Raw genomic sequence first — 27,858 nt, 5'->3', positions numbered from 1 at the left:
CATCTAGAATCATAAGCATTCAAAATCCTCTACACGCACGCACACTCATGCACACACACACACACACACACACACACACCCTTGGTCCCCCTTACTCAGCTCTATTTCTACCTCAGACAACAATCAAATGTAATAGTGAAAGGTAGTAAGTACTATCTCCCCACTCCCACCTTTTACTATGTGAGTGAGAGTTTTTGCCTGTTTTGTTCACTGATGTCCCCCAAGGCCTAGAACAGAGCCTACCATAAAAGAGGCACTTAATACATTTTGTTGACTAATTGAATGATTACAACACCATACCACTCACACACACGTCAAATGCAATTTTAAACACATTCATTGGGGCTCCTGGGTGGCTCAGTCGGTTAAGCATCCAATTCTTGATTTTGGCTCATGTTGTGATCTCACGGGGCATTATTTGAGCCCCGCATCCCTGCTTGAGATTCTCTCTCTCCCTCTCTCTCTCTGCCTCTGCCCAACTTGCACTCTCTCTCAGAATAAATAACATTTAAAAACAAAATAAATAAATAAACACATTCAATGAATATCATTCAATGAATGGTGAGTGCGAATGAGGGTTAAAGGATATTAAATTTATTTTTTTTAATGTTTGTTTTTGAGAGAGAGACAGAGACAGAGCATGAGCAGGGGAGGGGCAGAGAGAGAGGGAGACACAGAATCTGAAGCAGGTTCCAGGCTCCGAGCTGTTAGCACAGAACTCGACATGGGGCTCAAACTCACAAACTGTGAGATCGTGACCTGAACCCAAATTGGACACTTAACCGACTGAGCCACCCAGGCGCCCCAAGGATATTAAATTTAAAAAGGGAAGGGCTTAGCATAGAAAGACGATGAGAAGGTGCCATTTAGTGAGGAGTATGGGTAATTTAGGCTTGTGTAATTGAGATTAACACAGGGAGGTGACATCACTGTCCACTCACCCTCCCCTCTGCCCATCAGCACATCTGTTGAGAGTTCCCCTTCCTGCCAGATCTTTGCCTGAATAAACCAAGCCCTGGCTGTGGGGAAGGGCCCTCTGTTCCATCTACACAGCTGCCGTCTCTGAGATTTTAAGGTCACAACAGAGCTGAGGATACCTCGTGGGCAACAGTGCACACAACCCCACCCCCCCCACCCCCGGCTCCTCAGTTTCCCCAAACAAAAGCTCTGCCCGAGGAGGAGGGGCCTGGGCTCCACCCAGAATGGTACCTCAGACTGTAGAGCGAGTTCCAACTCACAAAGCCTTTCTGCAGCCTTGAAAGATCTTACTGTCCCATTGTAGGAATACGAAAACTAAGGTTTAAAAAGGTTAGCAGTCGTCCTATGTCACCTTGTTAGTGCCCGGCAGGACCGACATGTGCAGCGACCAGTTCTTCTTGACTCCGTGTTTTGTGTTTTCACTGCCAATATCATCTGCCGCTCGGTACGAAGAAGACGGCCCTGTTAGGGAAAGCGACAAAATTAATTCTTCCAGATTTGATTTTGCACAATTCTGCCATCAGCTCTTTCCTGTTGCTAACCGCTCTTTGTCTCTAGGATTCAAATTCAAAACCTGTGGATTTGATACAGGCAGTCTGAAAGCTAATGTTAGAAAATAAGGCCAAACAGATCATCTATTACTATTAAGAATAAAGGATTTAAACGGATTATCTGCTCTTTGCAAGCCGCCAGACAGGTGAAGACAGCACACTGGCAATCCACTCCGGCAAGAAGTTCTGATATTGCTGGGGGGGAGGGGGGAGGGGATTGAGGGAGGACCCAGTGGGAATCTGGGGCGATCTGAAGGCAGTGCTGGGTGATTGACAAGGATCGGATTAGGAAAGGGTGCAGCTAACTGGTTTCTTAAGCAGACCAATTATTTAGGCCGAGAGATTAATACTTAAGAACAATACAGTCTGGGGGCACCTGCATGGCTCAGTCGGTTGAGCGCCTGACTTCAGCTCAGGTCTTGATCTCATGGTTCTTGGGTTCGAGCCCTGCGTCAGTCTCTGTACTGACAGCTCAGAACCTGGAACCTACTTTGGATTCTTTGTCTCCCTCTCTCTCTGCCCCTCCCCCCTTCATCCTCACTAACGCGTGCTCTGTCTCTCTCAAAAATAAATGAACATTAAAAACATTTTGCGGGGGGGGGTGGTGGGCACCTGCGTGGCTCAGTCGGTTAAGCGTCTGACTCCAGCTCAGGTCACGATCTCACGGTCTGTGAGGTCGAGCCCTGCGTCGGGCTCTGTGCTGACAGCTCAGAGCCTGGAACCCACTTCAAATTCTGTGCCTCCCTGTCTCTCTGCCCCTCCCCCACTCATGCTCTGTCTCTCTCTCCCTGTCTCTCTTTCTGTCAAAAATAAATAAACATTAAAAAAAATTTTAGTTAAAAAAAAAAAACACAGTCTGGGGGCATCTGGGTGGTTCGGTTGGTTGAGCGTCCAACTTCAGCTCAGGTCATGATCTCATGGCTCATGAGTTCAAGCCCCAAATCAGGGCTCACTGCTATCAGCGCAAAGCCTGCTTTGGATCCTGTGTCCCTCTCTCTCTCTCTGCCCCTTCTCCTGCTCATGTGCTTTCTCTCTCAAAAATAAATAAAACATTTTTTTAAAAAAAAAGAACAATACAGTCTGGTGTATGACTTGGGGTCTACTTGGATGCCCACTCACTGAAGTGACCATAGGCGCGTTCCCAGTCAGCAAGGCGGATAAGAACAGGCCTGATCCTTTGATCTGGTCTCCCTCAGAAGCAGTTCATGGCTTACAGTTCTTCACCTCACTGAACTTGGCCCGTACACGTGGGTACACTTGGTGGGAGCTCTATAAACCTCTCCCTGAAGGCCATGTGATTACGGCTTTACACTAAAGCCCTGAAACCTTGCAAGTCTCCTACTAGGAAGCCTCTTTGGGATTACCAGTTGTCAGTGAAAATCCGTTTAGGCTGATCTCATCTCAAGCCCTCATCCCCACCCAACAAACAACAGTAAAAAGAAATCAGCGTTAAGGATCACTGTTATCGAGGCATTGAGATATTTCCTCATGAGCTGCGTGGACCTTGAACACATTGTAATCTCTGTCACTCTCATTTTCCCTCAAGTTAAAATGGGGATTAAACTCGTGTGTGGTCCTAAAATTTAGAGATTATTTCTATGAGGAGCTAATACAATCCCTGGCCCAAAATAAGCCTTTGAAAAATGGTACCTTCGGGGAAAGATAAGCCATCTTAGCCACCGCCCCTCCCCTCCACCTTCATCCCAACCCCCCCATCCCCCCCACCCGACCCCTTATGGAAACCTTCCCTTTCAGATGGTACTCAGACAATCTAATGTTACCTGACACCTACCAGCTGCATGACCTTAAACAAGTCATTTGCTCTCTCCAGGCTTCCGTTTTGTCATTAATAAAACTAAAGGCCATGGACCAGAGGTATCCCTGCCACCTCCCAATTTTGATGTTTGTGATTATGAGTTTTAGTACAAAAGAGCTCTATGAGCAGCGAATTTTGATTTCTCTAAACCTTACAGATGGCTTGTGCGTAGTTTTATTTAAGCTCAAAAGAGAAACAAACAAACAAAACAGTGTCTGGAGAATGAGACAGAACTCGGCCCTCAGACCTTGAAACCCAGGCAGAGATTCACGTAAGCAAACAAGAACACAAGATGCATTCAATTCGCATAAACTGTGGTCATAGAAGAGAAAACAAACCTCTCATCCTGGAGATGCTAGGGAGTGCTTCAGCAAGGAAGAGACTTCTGAGCTGGGATTTCAAGGATGGAGGTCAGGGTAAAAACATTTCAAACAGAGGGAAGCATGTGCAAAGTCCCCAGGAGAGGTGAGGGCGTGACACATGGAAGGATTCAAAAGGGGAGAACACCATAGCTACAGTATAGACAAGAGTGCTGCAAAACAAAGTGCGAGAGACAGAAAAAAAGCCAGATCATGCAGGACCTTGAGGGCTATGGAAAGACAGGAAGTCACTGAAGGGCTGTAAGCCCAAGGCAGATATGACCAAGTGTGAATCTTTGAATTTTTTTAAATGTTTATTTATTTCTGAGACAGAGAGAGACAAAGCATGAGCAGGGGAGGGGCAGGGAGAGAGGGGGACACAGACTCCGAAGCAGGCTCCCGGCTCCAGGCTCCTAGCCGTCAGCACGGATCCCAACGTGGGGCTCGAACCCACGAACTGCGAGATCATGAGCTGAGCCGAAGTCTGGCGCTTAACTGACTGAGCCACCCAGGTACCCCAAATGTAAATCCTTTAAAAAATGATTCTGGCTATGGCTGTTGTGAAGAAACCAAATTAGACGCAGAAAGCAAGGATACAGGAAGACAACTGGGGGATACTGCAAGAGTCCGGATGAAGGAGGATCGTGGATTCCTGGTGGCAGTGGGGATGGAGAGAAGTAGATGATCAGAGAGGCCCTTAGGAGGTAAAGACAGGGAATTGGCAAAGGACTGGATAAGAGAGCGAGGGAGAGGGAGGTAGCAAGATGAATTCCAGGGCTCGATGTCCACAACTGGCTGGACGGTCCGGTCCTAGAAGGTACGCTTAGAGTCACCGCAGCTGGGTTTTATTACATTGAGATTCATACGGCATCACAGCAGAGACGCCAGGCTGGCGATATGAGTGGACAGTTCCGTGGCATCTGAGTTGCAAATGTTGACACAGGATGCCTCGGTGAGAAGTCTGCTGAAGCCAGAGTTCCGTATGAGATTACCTGGAGAAAAGAGTGTCCAAGGAGAAGAGAGGCCGAAGCAAACCCACGTTTAGATGAGTAAAAAGGGATGAACAGCAAGTGACTGAGAAGAATGAGACGGAGGAAGAAAAACACAAAAGTCTTTTCTCAGACTCTGACAAATTGTTTTTCGTTGGCTCTGCTTTTACAAAGAAAACCTGAAAAAGCAAGCAAACAAACTGCCACAGCCAAAGGGAAAGATGAAAAATAAAGAAGCCGGGCTATTCCATGTATATAATGATTATTCCTCAGATTACCAAGAATTACCCCAAGAATTGTCAAAATTCTCACTTCTTAAGGAAGATTGTTTATTTATTTAGAAAGTCCATGCCATGCTTCCCTTTAGGCAGATTATACTTACCCATCAATTGACTTTGGCCTTGGCCGTATGACAATGGATGTGGGCAGATGTGATACACACGATGTCCAAGCAGAAACTTTAAATATGCTTTACAGATTGGCTCCGGCTCTCTGGAGTTTCTGTCCTTCACCATGAGAACAGCATGTTTCTTCAACTGGGATCCCAAGGTGAGAGGACACAAAGAGCAGAACATAACCCAGGGAAGCCCAGGAAAGGCAGCATTAATTCAGCCCTCAGATAACATGAGCCAGAAATTAAGTGTACGTGATTTTCAGCCACTGAGCTTTGGGGGCTATTTGTTACTGCAGCAAAAGAAGACTAATGCACTTGTCCACAGTGAGATTTCTTTACAATTAAATCTAATCATGTGTAACTCCAGTAGAAAGAGCAAAAGGACTCTCTTTGTCTAGAACATATTACATATCTGCCACTAATAAGCAAAGCACAGACCTTGTCTCATTGTAATCATCATGGCAATTATTTGCACCGTGTTACATGAACAAACTGAGGCTCAGATCATTTAAGCCCATTTCCCATGATCGCAAAACTAGCGCATGGTGGAAATGGAACAAAAATTCGTCTGATTCCAAAAGCCTGTGCACTCTCCATGTTGCCATATTAAAGGATTTTCTAGAAAGCAGACCCAGATCTCCTGTGTGGGAAGCAAGAAAAAACTGGTGACCCATCCGTGTAGGCTCAGGTCTACTCGCATCTGTGGGTACGTATGCTGCTGTTGAGCAAGCCCAGAGGAGCCAGCTACAGGACATCTGTAACCTTGAATCTGAAATTTCACATTGCCACAAACTCCACCTTCCTCTCACCAGTGCTATCACTGCTGAGAAAATGGAAGCTACAAGGTGCAACTCAGAGCTCAAGTCAGATCACAATAAACGTTGGGAGCAAAGGTTGCCTTTCATCTCGATCTATATAGCCACGTAACCCAAGTGACTTTTTTTAAAAGCTCACTATGATCTGGGGCGTCTGGGTGGCTCAGTAGGTTAAGCATCCAACTCTTGGTTTCAGTTCGGGTCAGGATCTCACGTCATGGTTTCATGGGTTCGAACCCCATGTTGGGCTCTGCACTGACAGTGTGGGGCCTGCTTGGGATTCTCTCTCTCTCTCTCTCTCTCAATCTCTCTCTCCCCACACCTCCCCTACTGGTGCTGTCTCTATCTCTCTCAAAATAAATAAGCTTTTAAAAAATATAAATAAAAGCTCGCTATGATCAACCCTTACGAATTCAGCTTGGTTTTCCCACCTAATCCTTGATGATGGAAATCACATCTGCCTTCCTGAATCTTGAGACAAAACTAAACCTTTAACATGTGAAGAACGAAAGATGAGCAAGATACATTAACCACTTATCAGTGTTCATTTATCCTTTGAGGGGTTTTGTGCTGTGCCTGAGATTTAACGTTGCCTTGTAGATTCCCTGATGGGAGCTGGTGGTGATAGCGAGGGTGGTGATGTGCCGTGGAAAGGCAGAAGCACTGAGGTTACACAAGGCTGCGTTTAAATCCTGCACTGCCTCTTACTAGCTCTGTGACCTTGAAACTTGACTTGACCTCTCCGAACATCAGTTTCCGTTTTGCAAAATGTGGATGAAAATGGCTAATTCAATGAGTTGTCTGGCAATCAAATGAGATGGTATGTTCACTTCGCTGCGGATCACTGGCCTCTGCCTCGAGCTGCAAAGAGACTCAGTGGCCAAGATGAGGTCTCTCAGAGCATCTTCTTCTGTTAGTTCTTCGTGTCCCCTTTAATGGCCGTATCAGCCTCATCACAGGACAGACAACATTTTTCCAAGCTCCTTCCCCACATTACCTCTAACCTTACAACCTTGAAGCAAAACAAACTACATCACACTCGTCTTAGGGATCAGCAAACTGAGAGGTGACGTGGCTTGCCCCAGATTAGAGCCGGTCCTCCCGTCGCCCAAGCTGGTGCCTTTTCCACTCTCCACCCCACCTCCCGCTCCTGGCTGCTCAGCTGTGACCCCCTCCATTGTTTTCAATGAGATCTCTGAAGGGAAGAAAAAGAAATTTCCTATCAGGACCCCTCCAAAAATATTGATTGAAGTCTTGTTCACCAAAAACTACAAATTATTGTTGAGAGAAATTAAAGATCTAAATAAATGGAGATCTGTATTCATGGATCAGACAGCTCAATATCACTGAGGTAGTGATTGATCAGTAAATTCAACAATCAAAAAAAAAAAAAAAATCCCAGCAGGCTTTTTGCAGACAATGACAAGCTGGTCCTAATATTTGCAGAGAAATGCCAAGAACCTAGAGCACCCAAAACACAATTTGGAACACAGTCGGAGGACTTATACTTCCTAATTGCAGAACTTATCATAAAGCTACAGTAATCAAGACTGTGTGGTACTGACCATAAAGAGAAACATGTAAATCAATGCAATAAAACTGAGAGTCCAGAAATAATCCCTTATATTTACAGCCAACTGATTTTCAACACACGCACCAAGGCAACTCAAAGGAGAAAGGATCATCTTTTTGAAATAGGGCACTGGAACATGTGGATATCCACCTGCAAAAAAAAAAAAAAAAAAGAGGTTAGAGTGGGAGAGAGCCAAAGCATAAGAGACTGTTAAAAACTGAGAACAAACTGAGGGTTGATGGGGGGTGGGAGGGAGGGCAGGGTGGGTGATGGGTATTGAGGAGGGCACCTTTTGGGATGAGCACTGGGTGTTGTATGGAAACCAATTTGACAGTAAATTTCATATATTAAAAAATAAATTAAAAAAAAATAATAATAATAATAATAATAATTTATATCCCTACTCACACCATACTTAGAAATTAACTCAAAATTAATCAAAGCCTCATGTAAAAGCTAAAACTATAAAAGATTAAGAAGAAAATCTAAAATATCCTAAAATCTAGGGGAAAATCTGTATGACCTTGAATAGGCAAAGATTTCTTAGATAAGACAACAAAAGCATGATTCAAAAAAGAAAAAAAAAATGATTGAGTGGGCTTAAACCCACATTACACCTCCTGGAATGAAAAAGACAGGTAATAACAAAGGTTAGTGAGGATGGAGAGAAACTGGAACCTTCATGAATTTCTGATGGAACTGCAAAATTTGCAGTTTCTCAAAAAGCTTAACATAAATTTACCATGCAAGCCAGGAAGTTCACTCCAAGAGCAATGGGAACATACATCCATACAACAGCTTGAACTTGAGTGCTCACAGCAGCATTATTTATAAAAGTCCCAAAGTGGAAACAATCCAAACCTCAGTCAACTGAGTATGGATAAATAAAATGTAGCATATCCATACAATGTAACACTATTTAGCAATAAAAAGGAAAATACCAGGGTGCCTGGGTGGTTCCGACCTTGAGTGTCCAACTCTTGATTTCTGCCCAGGTCATTATTCATGGGCTCTGGCTCCACGCTGAGTGTGGAGCCCGCTTAAGATTCTCTCCCTCTGCCCCTCTCCCCTGCTCGCATTCTCTCTCCCTCTCTCTAAAATAAAAGTTTTTAATGTTTATTTATTTTTGAGAGAGAGAGAGAGAGCACGAGCAGGAGAGGGGCAGAGAGAGAGGGAGACACAGAATCCTAAGTGGGTTCCAGGCTCTGAGCCGTCAGCACAGAGCCCGACGCGGGGCTCGAACCCATGAACTGTGAGATCATGACCTGAGCCGAAGTCGGACACAACCGACTGAGCCACCCAGGCGCCCCTATTTAAAAAAAAGGAAAAAAATACTGACACAGGCCACAACTTGGATGAACCTCGGAATTGTTATGCTAAAGTGAAAAAAGCCAGACACAAAAGACTACGTATTGTATGACTCCATTCATATGAAATGTCCAGAAAAGGCAAAACTATAGAGGTAGAACACAACTTTGCGGTTGCCTGGATGTGAACTGGGCACAGGAACTGACTGCAAACAGGCACCAAGGATCTTTCTGGGGTGATGGAAATATTCTAAAACTGGATTGTGGGAATGGCTGCACAGCCCTGTGAATTTACTAAAACTCACTGAACTGTACATTTAAAACAGATAAAGTTCATGGTAAGTAAATTATACTTCAAAACCTCTAGTTTTTAAGAGGTCTTAATCAATTCCTGTGCAAAATATCTCACACAAGGTGAAGGAGGAATCCCGGATGGGTCTGCTCCACAGCTTCCCGCGCGTTCTGTTCTCGGCCAAGGACACCTGAGCCCCTCTCTCCGCACTAAGAGCTATTTCCTGCAGCAGCTGGGTTCAACTCCTGCACCTTAGTGACTCTGAGCGGCCCCGACTCAGGCCTCCACAGCAAAGCTCACCTTGCGGAAATACTGTAAGAGCTATAAATACTTTAGGTCCTACGGGAGCCCTGTCACTTGTCTGCCACGGCACCAGTGACCTAGGGCAAGGAAAATTCTATTCCTAGGCACACTGAGTGCCCATGAGCAGCCTGGTTACAAGGCATTCTCAGATAATAAACGCTCTTTTGCGGCATGGTTTGGGCCCTTAAGACATCCAGGCTCTCTTAAAAGCTAATTCCTGCAAGCTAATTGTAGCCAGTATCCCTGAAAACCAGCATGAAGGCATGTAACTAAAACCGAAACCCGTTCACCAGGCGGAGGGGCTGGAGAACCTGGTTTTAGAGCAATTCCACCCTTCTCAACCTGGACAGCATCATAAAGCCACCTGGTAAGCTTTTTTTTTTTTTTTTTTTTAATGTTTATTTATTTTTGAGAGAGAGAGATCAAGCAAGCAAGGGAGGGGCAGAGAGAGGGAGACAATCCCAGGCAGGCTCCACACTGTCAGGTGCAGAGCCCGGCACAGGGCTTGAACTCACCAACCATGAGATCATGACCTGAGCCAAAATCAAGAGTTTGATGCTCAACCGACTGGCCACCCAGGCGCCCCTGCTGGTAAGCTTTTTAAAAATACTATATACCTGGGCACCTCCGCCATCTCGCTCCTGCCCCGCCCCTGTTCTCCCCCTCCCCCACCCCCCCCTCACCCCCCCAGATTCTGGATCTGACTGGCCCAGAATGTGGCCGGGGCATCAGTATTTTTTTTAAGCTCTGCAGTGATTCTCCGGTGCATCCAGGGCTCAGAGTTACCAACTTCAGAAGGAAATGGTGTCAAAACAAGGTCTTCCTTCCATCCATAACACTCAGAGCCTTAAAATACTTCTCCCTGATGCCCAGGTGGCTCGGTCGGCTGAGCGTGTCCGACTTCGGCTCAGGTCATGATCTCACAGCTCAGGAGTTCCAGCCCCACGTCGGGCTCTGTGCTGACAGCTCGGAGCCTGGAGCCTGCTTCGGATTCTGTGTCTCCCTCTCTCTCTGCTGCTCCCGCTCTCATGCTCTGTCTCAGAAATAAATACACATTAAAAAAATTTTTTAAAAACACTTCTCCCTGAACCAGGACCTTCTCCTTATCTAGTAAGAGCAGAGGCACAAAGCCAGCTGACGTGGGACCCCAGGATGCTGTCATTTGCAGTGTAGATGCTGCCAGTGTATATGAGCTTATCCCAAATGGGTTCATGTTAAGGGAATTGACCCGTACATCCTTAATCATAACACCTGAAAGAAGAGGTAATGTAATTACGTAACCAGTAGTGGGGAGGCTAAAAGAAAAAGGCAGTCTTTATTAGCCACATTTAAGAACTTCTCAAGACCAAGCATAAAACCAATTAGGACCCAGTGCAATAAGAACACAGTATTAAATATTAAAGGCAATCAAACATTAATCTTAGACCTAAGTGATCATGAGAATGTAGGGCAGCGCTGTCTGCGGACCTGAGTGGACAAAAAAGCTTTGCGGATGAGGCACAGCTCTAGCTGGGCTTTGCAAGACTGACAGAATTTCAACTGAGGACATAAAAGGACAATAAAAAATTATCACCAATAACAATAATTGCAATAGTGCTTACCCTAAAGCAGGCACTCCCAAGCATCATTTGGTTCTAAACCTCACAACCACTGTATGGTCCTTATTTTACAGATGAGGATATGGGGGCTTGAAGGAGTTTTAAAACATGCCCACACTCCCAGTCCACAAGCAAAGCTGGACCCCATGTAACCTGACTTCAGAATCTGGGCACCCAGGCCACAGCAGAGAAACAGACAGGAATCCATCACTTGTGTGATACCACGCAAGGAGTCCACTATGCCAGGAATGCTGGGCCTTTGTCACCAGGGCGCAGAGGAGAAAACTGCCCAAATGGGACAAGGTCAAACCATCCATGTGGCTCTGACATGCCATGGCCCAGAAAGAGGGGGTACCCCAGATATTAAGCCAGCTGCAAACGGGATTTCCCGTTTCAGAAATGCAACACAAGACAGGCATCCGAAGAAGCGAGTATGAGGAGGGAAGCACAGGTCTGGAGACTTCCAGGGGGTGGGATTTGGCCGGGGGCTGTGGGAAATAGCGAGGGCTGGACCAGCAAGGAATCGCTGCTAAGCATCAGTCTGTGTCCTTCCCATTAGGGACCCTCCAGAATTGTGTGAGGAGCAGGAAAGGCAGAGACCGTGAGAGGTAAGTACACAGGCAGTTCACAGAGACGACATGAAAAACTGCTGAGCGTGCCTTCCTTGGCTAAACCACGTGTTTCAAAATGCCTCGCTGTAAAGTGACCAACTGTGTCACCGGGTGCCCAGTGTATGTTTTCATCCCTGGGAGCACACCCAGGTGAGTGTCTGCAAAAGACATACGGACGTGGGATCTCTGCCTGCAAGGAACAGACGATCTTGCTGGAAAGGGAGGGAATAGTACTTATGAGTGATCTCCTTGCGTCATTGGAACCCAATTAAGAGAAGCCTCAGAAGAAAGGGGAAACAAGGAAGGAAGCAAGCAAAGAAAAGAGGGAGGAGCGGGGGAGAAGGAAGGAAAGGCAGAATGAAAGAGAGGAAGGAAGGGAAGGAGAGAAGGGAGAGAGAGAAGGAGGGAGAGGGAGAGAAAGGAAGAAGAGAGGGAGAGAGATACCCACGTTCACAGAAGACATTCATTCAGGGGGATGGCCATCAAAGCATGAATCACATACCATCTGCATCAGAATCGCCCGGGATGCTTCGCAACAGGACAGACTCTCTGAAGTGGGACTTCAGGACTGAAGCCATCAGAGGAATTCCCCGGAAGGAAACTTGGGCACTCTGAAGTCCGAAAACTACTAGGGTGAGCATTGCCTGTGTCAGTCCACGCGATCAGGGCTGGACCTGCCCCTTCGTCTCCAGCTACAGACCATACAAACAATCTCATGTTCAGGTTGGTGGGCCCGAAGCTACGCGAAATCTTATGCCATCAGATAAAGACGAGACGACACTCATAGTAAAGTACGGTTCTCAGAGCGAGGCAGACTCCAATTCAAATCCCACTCCCACTTCTTCGCAGCCACAAGACTTTAGGCAAATTACTTAAACCCACGAAGCGTCATCTTAAAACCCTCAAGAGACTGTTGACAGTGATCATCGGGCAGGACCCACTGCTGCCTCGCAGCTCACTGCCTTTCGTTGGCTGACTTTGAAGACCGGACTTCTTAGAAGTATTCTTTGAGTGCTAACCCTAGTTAGACATCAAAACTGCAATGCTCTTAAGCATTTCATCTGTTTGATCTTACTCACTCCTTAGAACATTCTCCTGACATCATGGCCTCCAAGCTATCCCACATGCATTTCTATCAGAAGCATACACACACACACACGCGCGCGCACCTGTATACCCTCTTTATTCTTGTACGCCCATATACATCCTTCAACATCCCATTCAAGCATCACCTCTACTTTAAAAACTTCCCAGACCCCAGACCCTTGCCCTACTTCAACCATACCCACCGCCTGTGACTGCTCACAGAAACTGAATGAGCTCCACAGGTCTGATCTCACCACATTCTGATGACTGATCTTCTGCTGTCTCTCCCCACTGGACAATGGTTTCCCCAAGGGCGAATACTTACTGATCTCTGTAACCCCAGCACTGAATATCATGCCTAGAATGCAGAAGCATTCCATAATTTGCTAATATATTCCATATGTAAAATGTGAAATTATGAAACTGATTTCTTACAGTGTTACAACTTTCTACTCATACCATTGTTTTCAAAAGCCAGTGTCAGGGGTGCTTGGGTGGTTCCCTGGTTGAGGGTCCAACTTCAGCTCAGGTCATGATCTCACGGTTCATGAGTTTGAGGCCCACGTCGGGCTCACTGCTGTCAATGCAGAGCCTGCTTCAGACGCCCTGTCCCCTCTCTCTCTGCCCCTCTCCTGCCCATGCTCTCTCTCTTAAAAATAAATCAAAACACTTTTTTAAAAAGCCAGTTTAAGTCAGAGAAAAAAAATAATCACTCTGGTTTAGTTTATTGGGGTTTTTAACAATCTGAATCAGAGCCACTCAGCTTGATCCCCCCACCTTATTCATTAGATTTGGCTCTGAATTACAGAATCCGCTCTGATAAAAGGAAGATTTTCCACCGTCAAACGTGTTAACAAGACAGTCTCTGACTCTGAAGGCAATTCAAGTCAATGCAACAAATACTGATCAAGTATAAAGCACTAAGATAGACTCTAATTTGTAATTCTACAAAAAGAATACTTCCCAGGGTGCCTGGGCAGCTGAGTCGGTTAGGCATCTGACTTCGGCTCAGGTCACAATTCGTGAGTTCAAGCCCTGCATCAGGCTTGGTGCTTACAGCTCAGAGCCTGGAGCCTGCTTCCTATTCTGTGTCTCCCTCTCTCTGTGCCCCTCCCCTGCTTATTAAAAAAAAAGAGAGAGAGAGAGAGAGAGAATACTCTGGGGCGCCTGGTTGGCTCAGTCGGTTGAGTGTCTTGGCTCTTGATTTCAGCTCAGGTCATGATCCCAGGGTTGTGTGATCGAGCCCCACGTCGGGCTATATGCTGACAGCATGGAGCCTGCTTGAGATTCTCTCTCTCCCTCTCTCTATTTGCCCCTCCCCCGATCCTGTCTCCCTCTCTCTCAAAAGTAAACAAATAAATTTTAAAAAATAAGGTAAAAAATAAAAACTCACGTACCAAAGTTTATTTAGCCAAATGAAAACAATTCCTTTTGAAAGAGTCATTTTAGGGGAAAGGAAGTTGCCACTAAATACTCAACCGAAGGGCAGAAGGTTTACGTCCTTACCAGTTACAAATATTTGTAATTACAGTATTAATCAAGCACTGAGCAGTATCTTGGAAGAAGCAATGTACATCATTGGCAAGCACACTTGCCTCATGCCGCAGAAAGAAGTCACTCAAGGGACAGGAAGGAAAAGTATTTGCTCCCCTGGGGCGCCTGGGCGGCTCAATCGGTTAAGCGTCTGACTTCGGCCCAGGTCATGATCTCACCGTTCGTGAGTTCGAGCCCTGCGTCGGGCTCAGTGCTGGCAGCTCAGAGCCTGGAGCCTGCTTCAGATTCAGGGTCTGTCTCTCTCTGCCCCTCCCTCACTCATGCACTGTCTCCTTCTCTATCAAAAATAAACATTTAAAAAGAGAAAAAAGTATTTGCTCCCACTCGTATTCAAACTACAGGGTGTTGCTCTCTCAGTCAGCACGTGGATGCCCCATTCTGGACATTAGTGAGTAATCGATGTCCTGTCCATGAACCAACAGCCTTGAAACCAGCAGATAAAATACCAATTCTCAGCAAAATTAGACCCGAAGTGCCCAGACAAGTCATATGCCAGAGTCTACCTTTGGCCTCAGATTTTCCTATTCCCAACCCTGACTGGGCTGAGACGCACTATATCCTCTCCTGGGACAAGGTCAGCAGTTCAGCTAAGGCAGCACTTTTCCAGCACATTTCCATCCCTGGCTCCCGACCCATGGCCGGCACTGCCGCCCAGGCTATTACACCAGTGGAATTGAGTCATAAGACCACGCTTACTCACCACGAGCGATGAAATGGGGGGAAATTGCAAAAAAATAATTCTCCCTTTAGAGCTTTGCTACTTCTCTTCCTGTGAATAAAATGATATTTGTGATCATTATGTAATCAGGGAAGGATCATATTAACACCAAGAAGAATTTCCTGGGTTTAAGAAGAAAATAAGGACTTCCGAAGTAAAGACCCTCAGAATTCAACTCAGGTTCTTTGCCTCAAGCCTGTCTGTGACCTCCGCCAACGGAGCTGAGGAAGTGAGGGGGATGTTTCCCCTGGCCCATTTCTCTACAAGTTCCGGTTGGTGCTGTTGAGCTGGGACTAAGCACACTGTTGGCCCCTTTTCCCCTGCACAGGAGAGAGTGAAAACCCGGACTCACGTCTTGGACTTTTAGCTCATATAACACCCATAAAGCTGTGGAGAGGTGCTGAATCCAAAGAAAGAACAAACTGGCCTTCAAAGAAATCTTAAAAGCAATTAAAATCTTAGCTGGAATTTTCTTTAAAGGACACCCAGTGAGCATTCCATTCGTAATAATAATAATGATAATAATAATAATAATAAAACTTCTCAGACTGTCTTTCCCTATCCATTTCCTACTCTCTCTCTCTCAGAGAGCACAGACGTGACATCCCACACTCCCCCTCTGCCCAAACACGCTCTCTCAGACCTCGGCTGGCATTTGCTGCCATCCCCCTTCTGGCTTTGCTTTTTGGAATGCTCTTCTTTCCCTCCAGGACTGCTGTGCCCTTGCCAGGGAGCCCATCCCTCAGCCCCACTGCCTCCTTAAGATGTGATCCCACACATCGTGAGCAAAAGCGGCCACACATCCAAGAAGCCTACTTCCTCTTGCAAGGCAGGGGGGAAAGGAAAGCTTCTGAATGTGAACACGTTGTAGGTTTTTTTTGTCTTTATCTCACTTGCCCACCAAAATATAGACTTAAATGTATGGAAGGTGGATGATACCCGAAGTCAGATGACCTGGATTGTCTTAGTCACTGTGTATGAGAACTTGGGGCAACGAACCTAAACTTTCTGGCCTCAGTCTATAAAATAAAGTAATAAAGTAAAGTAATAAAGTATTTTATCTATAAAATAAAGTAACAGTGGGGCGCCTGACTGGCTCAGTTGGTTAAGCATCCAACTCTTCATTTTGGCCCAGGTCATGATCCCGGGGTTTTGAGATCGAATCCCATGCTATTCAGGGCAGAACCTGCTTGGGATTCTCTCTCTCCCTCTCTCTCTCTGCCCCTGCCCCACTCCCAGTCGCACTCTCTCACACGTGTTCTCTCTTACCCTCTCAGAATAAATAAATAAACACTAAAAAAAAAAAAAAAAAATATATATATATATATATATATATAGTGGGGCACCTGGGTGGCTCAGTTGGTTGAGTGCCTGACTCTTGATTTCAGCTCAGGTCATGATCCCAGGGTCACGGGATCAAGTCCTGCATCAGGCTCTGTGCTGACAGCGTGGAGCCTGCTTGAGATCCTCGCTCTCTCTCCCTCTACCCCTCTCCCCCACCCATGTGCTCTCTCTCTCTCTTTCTCTCCAAAAGAAAATAAATAAAAATAAAATAAGAAAATGAATTTTAAGAAACTTGGGAAGGGACACCTGGGTGGCTCAGTCAGTTAAGCATCCAACTTCAGTTCAGATCACCATCTCATGGTTTGTGAGTTTAGGCCCCGCACTGGGCTCTGTGCTGACAGCTCGGAGCCTGAAGCCTGTTTTGGATTCTGTGTCTCCCTCTCTCTCTCCCCATCCCCTGCTTGTGCTCTCTCTCTCAAAAATAAATAAACATTAAAAAATTAAAAAAAATTTTTGATAACAATAATGTTTTCATCACAAGGACATGATGATGATGATAAAGTGAGAAAATATGCTTTGTCATAAGAAATAACAAGAAAACTGTGAAGTACGTACTCCTCAAACTCATGAAGCCTGAGATCATGACCCGAGCCTAAGTCTGATGTTTAACCGACTGAGCCACCCAGGTGCCTCTGCTGGCTTCAATATTTTGCACTGCTTTGGATATTATATATGGATCATTCTCAATCATTATAGAAGGTTTAAGAAGATACTTAGAGATATAAAATGGCCTGTTTTCCAGATTGTCCACTTTTCTGAAATAGACTTTTTTTGGTTATTTGCTTTTTTTAACTGAAGTTGAGTTGACCTACAATGTTATGTTAGTGTCAGGTGTACAATATAGTGATTTGACAATTCTGTACCCTACTCAGTGCTCACCACAATAAATGTAGTAACCATCTGCCAAGTTTGTCACTCTTCACAATCTTGGCTAGGATATTAAAGATTAGCTACCTTCCCCTGTGTCGTGAGTCACCTGATTCTACCAACCTGTTTGGGTTAATTCCATAAAGCAGAAGCCAAAATCCTTAGACCACCAATTCTAAATCTAAATTCCTAATTCTCAGACTCACACTCCACATAAAATTTCCAAACTATAGCTTATCCATAGCACAAAAGGTATTTCTGATCTGATCCCCTTTTAAAAAGAGACTCCTATTCATTTTGAATTCTAGAAATCGAGATTCTCCTGTCCTCAAGTCTCTAATGAATAGCAGGCAAAGGCATCAGACACAGATTATAACAGGGCTAAGTTAGAAGGGACAAAAGCGTGGAACCCAGGACCAAAGGAACAAAGAATTAAGGAAAAGTCACTAGAGTGCTTACACAAAAATACCAAATCTATTCCTTCTAAAATAGATGAAAAAGACTGTGAGCCTCTGTGGATCCAATGCCTTCTGGTGAAAAAGATTCCAAAGTGATCCCTTCAGGTTCTATGTGGAAAGGTGCCAGTGTGGATAAGTCAGAGCTTAGGTGAAAGGGGACCCAGAGAAAGGGAGGACGCAACCACAAAGTGATATGCAAGCTAACGGAGGGTGTAGCACATAGGACCTTCTTTATTTTTGAGCTTCACATTTGGGATATAGGTACCTATGGACCAGGTCAAAGAAGAACCAGGCTGCTTCTGGTCTGGAGCTCCTACTCCAGAAAGGCAGCTGGTGGTGGGTATCTTTTCCCACCCCCAACCCCTGGATTGCAGGAGCCCTGCCTTTTAATGGAGATGTAGCATTCACCTTGATTCACAACTGCCTATTGGCTAGCTCATCGCTGGACTGAGGGAAGAAGATGTATAAGAAAGATGAGGAGAGGCAGCTGGGAAGAGATTTTTAATAAGACTATTACTGAATTGCTCTCTGCCAGATTCCATGCCCAGCAGATAATCAGCAACAAATTTAATTTCCCTGGGTCTTCTATAATGAAGATATGCTATCTTCTGTAGGACATTCAAGTTTAAATAGGTGGATTGTCTGAAGCACTCCCAAATTCTGGATAACCCCAGGATCTCCTTACGTGAGAGTTTTCCCTTAGATTATCCACACCATCATCAACAACAGTAGCTAAAAAGGATATAAGAAAACCTGGATTCCATTCCCAAAGAGGCATTTAACTCTGTCAAGCTGGTAAGAAACTAAGAGCTGCAACTGATCATGTGCTCAAATTATAAGACTTAAACTTGACAACGAAACCCAAATAAACATAACACCATAAGACATTTTCCATTGATCCCTCCTTTGAGTTCCCTGCATTTTGCTTAACATGATGCTCACCATGTGTGGCTAAGAAAAGACAATACCCTCAAAGGCAGAGAAAGCTCAAGAGACCTGTCCATGGGATAATAGGCTCAGCTGTGGAAACTCCACACTCCAGATTGAATTTCACAAGCAGGACAGGCAGGCACCACCAAACTGGGTCCAGCGTCATGGCTATGGCTTCTGCTTCTCTAATCCACTTTCGTCTATGAGTCAAGGGAAAACCTGGAAATGTTATACTAAGCATGAAGGCATTTCCAAGAGACGCAGGACGCCATCCCCAAAGAAGTACCTTTTCCTTTTCCTTTATCTACCCACCTTCAAAGAGCGATCACATAATGGGGCACCTGAGTGGCTTAGTCGGTTAAGCATCTGACTCTTGGTTTCAGCTCAGGTCATCATCCCACGGCTCATGAGATCAAGCCCCAAGTTGGGCTCTGTGCTGACAGCACAGAGCCTGCTTAGGATTCTCTCCCTCTCTGCCCCTCCCCAACTTGCGCTCTCTCTCTCTCTCTCTCTCTCTCTCTCTCTCACACACACACACACAAAATAAATAAATAAATAAATAAATAAATAAATAAGCTTTAAAAAAAGGTGATCACATTAAATGACTCAAGAATAATCTAATAGGATGCTGAGATGCTCCAGACAAAAGTCCAGTAGATTTTTCCCCAATAGGAAAATTTAGTTCTTTAGAGCATACCTCAAGAATCATATATACTTAATATATGATTAATAATTAAGCCTTCTATTGTAGACATTGACATTAAAAAATAAAACCTACAGAGATTGCACAAATCTTGACAATAATGTCAATTATCCATCCATCCATTCAATAAATATTCAACTAAACCAAACATCTTTATTATAAAGCACCCATGTGACAAGCAAAATGAGGAATAGAAAAATAGGTAAGAAATAGACTTTGCCTTCAAAAACTAAGTCAAGACACATACACAAAAACAAAAATAAAATCAAAACCAAAACAATAAAGAAAAGAAAAATATAATAGAAAGTAGAAAAAAAAACACCACAGAAAGTTATTGCCCTGAGAGGGGTCAAGTGCCATATTCATCCGAGCTCAGAGAAACCTGAAATCGTTCCTGGTGGAAGGGGTCAAGAGAAGCCTCGCAGAGAAAAGAGTATTTCAGATGACCTTTGAAGGATGGGTAAGATTTCAACCTGAAAGATGAAAGAAAAGTGCATCCAGCTGGAAAGATTGGCCTAACCAATGGATCTGAGGAGGCCAACACAGAAAACAAGACATTTTTCAGTCTGGCTGGAAAATAGGCTGCGAGGCATATAAAGCAGAGGGGGGAAAGTCGGAAAGTAAGCTATAACTATTTCACGGATGGCCTTCGATAAGAATTTGGAATTTGTATTGTAAATAATGAAAAGCCACTGAAGGTTCTGAGCTCAGGAGTGGCGGTGAGACTTCAGAACATAGATTAGAGGAAAATGCAACCAGAGGCAGACAGACAAGTCAGGATAGAAATATGATGGTGTAGATTAAAAAAAAAAAAGATCTGGGGTTTCAGAGAGGGTGTGAAGAGGAAGAGGTAGACTAGAGAAAGGTTGAGTCAGGGTCAACGGGATTTGCTATCGGTGGTCATGTGGGACCAGAACATCAAAGACCATCCTGACGTATGCATTCTGGATGTCTGAGAAGATAGTCATATTATCAACAGAAACACAACTTAGGGGGTGACAAAGCCTGTGGAGCCCCTAAATGTTTATGTTTGGCCATCAGATGGCATTGTGGAGCTGGTGCCAGGAAGACCCTCAGGGGAGAAAATACAAAGGTCTCATTCATGGGGCCCCCAGGTGGCTCAGTCGGTTGAGCCTCCAACTTTGGCTCAGGTCATGATCTCATGGTTCATGGGTTTGAGACCTGTGTCGGGCTCTGTGCTGACAGCTCAGAGCCTGGAGCCTGCTTCCGATTGTCTCCCTCTCTCTCTGCCCCTCTCCTGCGCGCTCTCTCTCTCTCTCTCTCTCTCTCTCAAAAATAAACATTAAAAAAGCAACGGTTTCATTCAGTCCGGTTACTTCACCCCCCTGTGATATTTGCCACCATGGACCCCTCTCCCCTTGAAATTCTCCTCTTGGCTTTCTGGACGATATGCTTTCCTTGTTTTCCTCCTCCCTCCAGGCAACTCCAGTCTGGGCTCTGTGAGCTCGTCTGCTGCTACCTGTCCCACAACCATCATCCGCAGAGCTCCCGCCTTAGTCCTTCTCTCATGTTCCATCCTGTCCCTGAAAGGCCTGTGTGCTGTTGTCTAACTTCACCTCTGTGCAGGCGGCTGCTGTAGAAGGCCGTGGTGGGGCGTTCAGGCTCTGAAATCAGAATGGGCTCAAATCCCAGCTCCACCCCCTGCTGGGCAAGCCAATGTTGGACAAGTCACTGTATCTTGATCTTCCTCACGTGCCAAATGTGTTTATAGGGTTGTTAAAAGGATTTAAGGTGAGAGTTCGTACAGAATCTGGCACATCCTAAGTCTTCAGTAAATGGTAATTATTATTAACCAAAATGTGTAACTGGAAATCTAATCTCTCTCCTGATGGGCAGGTCCATACAGTCAGGCGTCCCTGGGCCAGATCCCCCGAAGTCAAAGCGACTACACCATTTTCTCACCTCCCACAACCCTTTGTTACAAACATTCATCCGGTCGTCCGAATCCATAGCCTAATGGGACTCAACCCATATCGCTCCCACCTACCTCCCCCCCAACATCCATTTCTCATCAAATCTTATAAAATTCCAAAGGATTCAACATGGCATAAAACGCCCATTGTTATCTCACCTCCACTTCCCCGTCCAAGCTCATCTCCCACCCCTCCCTCTCCTGCCCCATATATTTACACATTCTGCCCCCGCTTCATACAATGGTACTTACCATTCCTTGCAAACATCAAGTAATCTAATATAAATGTCTTTACACGTTTCTTTCCTCTGCCTGAAATGTCCTTCTTCCCGACTCCCACGCCCAATCTATTTGCCTTTAAAGACTTGGTTTGTGGCATCTCCCTATAAAGCCTTTCCGGGCCACCAGTGGGCAGTTCAATGCCTTTCTCTCTGCTTCTATAACAAAGTGTGTGCCCCTATTGTGGTACTCACTACACTGGGATTTTGACTTGCTTGTCTCTCTTCTCCAGGAAACTGTAAGGAGCTTACAGGCAAAAAACCATCTTATTCAGTGCTTAACTCCCCTCTCCCTGATCAGCACGCAGAAGGCCCTTAAATGATTTCATATATTAGTGAATAACTGAATAATCCGACAGAACAAGATAATCCTAGATGCTTCATGTTCCCCCCCTCTTTTGTCAGCAGGGTTAATCATAAAATGCATGTAGCTTGACTTCAATTCAGAAATTTTTTCTGGTTTAGTCCATGCCTCTATAACAACCAATAGTTTTCTATCCTATTACCCAACACACGTATCTTTTAAAGCTAATGGTTGGATTTTATTTTCTTCTTCGTGATTTTCTGCATTTCCCAAATGTTGTTCTCTTGATCCATACCAGATCAGTCACCTGACAAAAATCAGGAAATGTAAAGGAAAGTCTGAAAGAAGTCTAAGTATGCAAGTATGATCAGACTCCCTTTAATTCAAATAGTCGAGTAACAAGGAGCCTAAAGATTAGTATTCAGAAAGCCAAACCAGCATTGTAGTGGGTGTTGGGGGGGAGAGGCGTGTATGGCAAATTTCAGGTGACAAGATACTAAAAGAAAAAAATAAAAAGCAGAATATTTTTAAAGCACATCCTCCTAATTCAAAGATGATCCCCTAATAAGGGGATGAAAGTGATAAAGTCATTTCCCAGTGCTCACAGTGAACCTACAGGACCAGCATTGGATGCCCATCAGCCTCCCAGACTCCTGCCCTGGACCCACCCCGACAGACACGTTGACTCTGGACCTGAGCAGTCTCCCCCAGTGTCTGAATGAACAGCAGCTCTGTGTCCTGGCCTTTCTCTCACATTCTGGAAGCTGCCATTGTACTCCAGAGTCCTAGACTTTTTGATGAAAAGCTCCCTCTCTTCCAGGTTGAGGGAATGAACCGCAGATAATTGGCAAAGCACAAAAAAAAAAGGAAAACTAACCCTGAAGACCCAGCAGCTCAGAGATCAGTGGCTTAGACAATGCTACCACCCATTGGCCAAAAACAGAAGTACTGCTGCTCTTTGCGGAGAGTCTGGAGTGACTTAATGGAACATTTCACGTGGATTTGGAACGGACAGTAGCCGAATTGTTGTCGCCATCATTACTGGTGCCTCAACAATAAGTTTCTGATATTTATACCATAATCACAACAGCAGCAGGCCTATGAGTCAGCGCTGCATCAGAAATTGAGGTTCTGGGAATGCGGAGCAGGAAATCCGTTCAGACTTTAAAAAAAGGAGCGAAGGGAGATGAGCAAAATGCCCTAATGGGAAAAATAGATGGAGTCAGAGGCAGACAACACCAGGAGACTTCCACATACTGCACACTGACCGCACGAAGTACAGTCCTATAAGGAATCTAACTTAATCCCCACTAAAATTCTGCAAGACTAGCGCTTTTGTGCCCATTATTAAAGTGGGTAAGGGCCAAAGAAGCTACAGACGTGCATAAGCTCACAGCTCAGACACAGCAAGGCTGGTCTGAACTCCATTCTACCTGTTCTGTTCCCAAAGCCCACTCGGATTCCATCAGACCACAACCACCTACTCTCACTTCTCAACTTGTTTAGGGCAGACACTGGGTCTACAAGATTGTTTTCTTCTTGTAATCACAATCTCCTGCTGGGGTGTTAAAGAGTCAATGTTTTCGGTTTAAAGGTTAGATGTTGAACGGAGGAATGCACACTCTTGGAAATCTGGTGCCAAGGAATCTCTGTATCCAGAGGGACTCTTTTTTTTTTTTTCCCCTCTCTCTCTTTCCTGCCCATTTCTCTCTCCCCTATAAAACCCTCCGCCTAACTACAGATACAATCTCAGTTTAAAGCTGCACTGTCCAGTCCAACAGCCACTAGCTACATGCAGTGACTGAGCATTTGAAATGTGGCCAGTCCAAATTAATATGTACTCTACATGGACAAATATATACTGGATTTCTAAGATTTCATACAAAAATAAAAATACAAAATATCTCATTAATGATTTTTATAATGATTACATGGTAACATGATATTTTTGATATAGTAAGTTAAATAGTTATCACTAAAATTAATTTCACCTGTTTCTCTTTACTTTTCAATGGGACTACTAGAAAATGTTACACCACAGATGCAGAAAGCCCTCCATTTCTACTGGCTTGTACTCACTTAAAGACACGCAGGGGCACGGGCACCTGGGTGGCTCAGCTGCTTGGGTGTCTGACTTCGGCTCAGGTCATGATCTCACGGTCTGTGAGTTCGAGCCCCATGTCGGGCTCTATGCTGACAGCGCAGAGCCTGGAGCCTGCTTCGGATTCTGTGTCCCCCTCTCTCTCTGCCCCTCCCCTGCTCATGCTCTGTCTCTCTTTGTCTCAAAAATAAATAAAACATTAAAAAAAATTAAAGACATGCAAACATGCTTTTGTCAATAAAGACATTTCATACCTTAATTAGTACAAGATAAGAGCATGAAACCAAAATCTATTTCTTCCTCAGCTGATAGAAAACTACCACCTGATGTTCAATTAAGACAGCTATAATTATTAACCAGGAGTTTCACGTTGTGAAGAAACTAATGAAGCCACATTTGCTCTGATTGTGTGTCTTACGGGTGACTGACTTGTTCACTAATTATCCCAAAGTTTTTATCCTGCAAACTGCATTAATAATAGTGTAATTTATATTCTAGGAGCATGTGCCCAATAGGGCTCAACAAAGAACTTCACATCTTATGTCAAGGAAAGTAGGGCTGTTACCAGTGTTCCTAAAGCTGTGGAATCGTCTCATCCCTGTTGAGCTCAACACCTTCAAAGTAGAGGGAAATCTCATCGTGAGCAAGACCAGTCATACCTTAAGAGGAAAGCGATTCAGCTTCCAAGGTTCCCTCCAGGCTAACTGACTAAGGTTCTTGGCAGCTTTTCCTTATCTCATCAAAAAAAAGCAACAACAACAACAACAACAACAAAAACCCTGGAGGGATGCCTGGGTGGTTCAGTCGATTAAGCATCTGACTTCGGCTTGGGTCATGATCTCACCTTTCATGGGTTCAAGCCCTGCATGGGGCTCTGTGCTGATGGCTCAGAGCCCGGAGCCTGTTTCAGAGTCTGTGTCTGCCCCTCTGCTACTCGCACTCTGTCTCTCTCTGTCTCTCAAAAATAAATAAATAAATGTTAAAATTAAAAAAAAAAAAAACCTGGAGAAAAATGGCCTTAGAGAAATCGACAAGCCAATGAACTCCTAAAAACAAGATATATTCAAAGTTCCAACCAAAGATTTATAGGACAGGTCTAGTCAATGGCTCTCCAGGATGACAAACTACTGGTGCAAACCACTAGGAGTTCCCTCCTGTGCAGGGCCCTCAGAACAATGGGGACTTGGGGGGCACCGAGGTGGCTCAGTCCGTTAAATGACTGACTTCGGCTCAGGTCCTTGCAGTTTGTGGGTTTGAGCCCCACATCAAGGCTCTGCACTGACAATATGGAGCCTGCTTGGAATTCTCTCTCCCTCTCTCTCTCAAGATAAATAAATAAACATAAAAAAAAAAATAGTGACTTGTGACTAGAACATCAGCAAGGGTGAGGGCCAACAAGAATGCCCCCTGCCTGCCCAACAATTTTGAAGAGCCTCCTCTTGCCTTGGACCAGGCTCTGTGTCCATCGTGATGCTGAGTTTCCAGACAGGGGGAGGCTGGGCTAATTGATTTCTCAAGTTCACCTTCAAAACCAGACTCTGATCCTCTGGTCTCCACAGAAAGGAACACACCCAACAAGTTAAATTGAAGTAAAAAGAAATACCCTTGGCCTGAGGTCTCCTAGGAGTCCATTTGAACAGTGCACAAAGCAAACTCAACAGAGATCTTCTGCCAGCTCTTCTCAATTTTCTCTGCTATGTGTGATATTTTCCATGGATCAGACCAGAGATGTTGGTTGTAAATGATAGTCAGATGTTTAAACAATTTTGTTGCTGAAACATGATAATTTCCAGAAGCCCCCTTTCTATACATGGTATCTCTGGGTGAGACCCACCACAAAGAAAATGAGTTGTACAAGAAGAATGGCAGAAGATCTGGAAATTAACCAGGAAACTGGACCACAGCATGCCTCAAACAAAACAAAAAATCATTAATAGGAAACAGGCCAGTTTTTAAGGGTCATGGAAAGAATACACACTGGGTTCTCGGCAACTGGCTATGTTTCAAAGTCAGTAACCTCCAACTTGTCAGGGAGGATTGTGGTTAATGCTGCGAAAGACATGTGCTGAAAGGTTTCTAGTTGCCCCTAAATTCCTGAATTTCTAGTCAGGATATCATACCACACATGTGCAAAACAGAAAAGTCTGGTAAATTTTAAATGGTTCCTGCTGTAAGTAAACTCAATATATAAAATTTTAACTTATAAAATCAATACATTAGGAGGTAATCATCCATATCAAAAAAGAATTAACTTCAACCTCTTTTTAAGTAAATTTTTTCCTATTCAGATATTAGGTTGAATCACACAAAATTGCCAGTTTTTGACTATTTTGACCAAATAAAACCAAAATCCTGGCAATCCCGTGTGGTTCAATCTATACATTTCATTACTAGAAAAATTTTAAGGGAGAACTAGGAATCCCTACAAGTTCAAAATAACAGAAATAGAGATTTTTAAAGCACTTCCCAAATAACAATTCACAGTCAACAGGAAAACATTTTGTCCAACGATTTCAATTTTGATCTACATAATTTTTCAGTAACATACCTATACCCTGTTTTAATCTGAGTATTACAGGATGTAGTCAGTGATCACCAAGAATTTGGGGAATAAATTTGGCAATGCCTAAAATAATAGTAATAAACTCCACATTTATATATTTCCACATTTCAAAGTAGCTTTAATTGAAATCAGTCATTAAGCTACATCCCTAAATCTTTTGTGAAACTGAAACAAAGATGGAAGAAAGGGGGGGGGGGGAGGAAAGATGGACTAATTTTAATTATCAGAATTTACACATCCAAATGAGGCTTGCGTTCAAAGGCGTCCCCATGGAACACTATGTATCTCTTCCCAGGTGGCACTATCATATTGCTCAGAATGTTTCTGGAATTACTCTCGGAACTGCCTTCAAATCTGCATAAGAAAACCAGTATATTACTCAACAGTCCTATTTCTCCTTTTCCTTCTTGCTTTCAAATTCCAAACTGGGGTCGACCACTATTAACCTTATTTCACAAACGTGGATCCAAATGGTTTTGGGTTATTTGCTAAATAATACATCACCTGTCCAAACCCGTAGAACGTACAACACCAAGAGTGAGCCCTAATGTAAATTACGGACTTTGGATGATGATGATGTTCAATACAGGCTTATCAACCATGACAAACGTACCCCCTGGCGAAGAATGTTGCAAACGGCGGAGGCTGTGCACGTGTGAAGGCAGTGGGTATATGGGAAATCTCCACACCTCAACTGCGCCGTGAACCTAAAGGTGCTCTAAAAATGGCAAAATCTTAATTTTAAAAAAATGACATAGGAATAAAATTAAAAACCGCTCTTAGGAATGGGACATTTGTGTACACTGAGGATACCCATGTGCCCACATTCCCTGGTTGTCCCCTTATCCCTCTTCTCCACCATCAGTACCCTCCACCCTCCGAGGAGAAAAAACAGGTGTGTGTGTTGTCTTTAAACCAAGGCGATTAGGAATGAGCCGCTGGGGAATGTCCCTAGGGTGGCCAGCCCCAGTCCCACCTAGTGACTTTGGGGTCTTCCTTCACTTTCTGCCTCTACTGACGCATGGGCACACTGCGCAGCGTGATGGATTCGTGAGGGAGCCTCTCCACGTGAGAATAACTGCCAACGTTTTCAGAGTTTACTTGAACAATTACAATGACCCATAAGCGAAAAATATTTCTTACGTCCAAATCAAAGCAAGTGGATGTTCTCTTTGGGGATAAAGGCTAAGAGGTAGAGCTCCTCTCGCGGACAGAGAGAGGCGAAGGAGGCCATCCCATCCCCGCGTGCGAAGGGCGTGAGGGACCTGGGGTCTAGGGGACCCTGGCAGGCCCGGCCCGGGGCTTTGAGACGCGAGGCTTAGCGTTCTCGTCCGCCGCCAGGATCCCTCTAGCTCGCTTACCCGCGCCGCGGCCACGACACTTTTATAGACGCGCGGGGAAGCTGTCCAATGAGCTCAGCCCTCTCTGGGGCC

General features: G+C 44.7%; 1 long non-coding RNA gene across 4 annotated transcripts; it reads right to left on the bottom strand.

The window, feature by feature from the left end:
* Nucleotides 1-4,139: 4,139 nt before the first annotated feature.
* Nucleotides 4,140-27,858, bottom strand: LOC131495865 (uncharacterized). 4 transcript variants are annotated; one of them, XR_009254170.1, is made up of 5 exons: nucleotides 27,402-27,858; nucleotides 27,039-27,143; nucleotides 14,927-14,995; nucleotides 7,560-7,625; nucleotides 4,140-4,696 (listed from the first exon to the last, which is right to left on the bottom strand). It is a non-coding gene; the product is annotated as an uncharacterized LOC131495865 (long non-coding RNA). The 4 variants fall into 4 exon arrangements; XR_009254171.1 differs by lacking the exon at nucleotides 4,140-4,696 and having other exon boundaries at nucleotides 7,503-7,625; XR_009254168.1 differs by lacking the exons at nucleotides 4,140-4,696; nucleotides 7,560-7,625; nucleotides 14,927-14,995 and adding an exon at nucleotides 26,562-26,779.

This window comes from Neofelis nebulosa, chromosome 15, assembly GCF_028018385.1.
Source record: "Neofelis nebulosa isolate mNeoNeb1 chromosome 15, mNeoNeb1.pri, whole genome shotgun sequence".
Lineage (NCBI taxonomy): Eukaryota > Metazoa > Chordata > Mammalia > Carnivora > Felidae > Neofelis > Neofelis nebulosa.
Note: the sequence above shows the minus strand (reverse complement) of the source record. Positions and strands in the feature narration are given on the sequence as shown.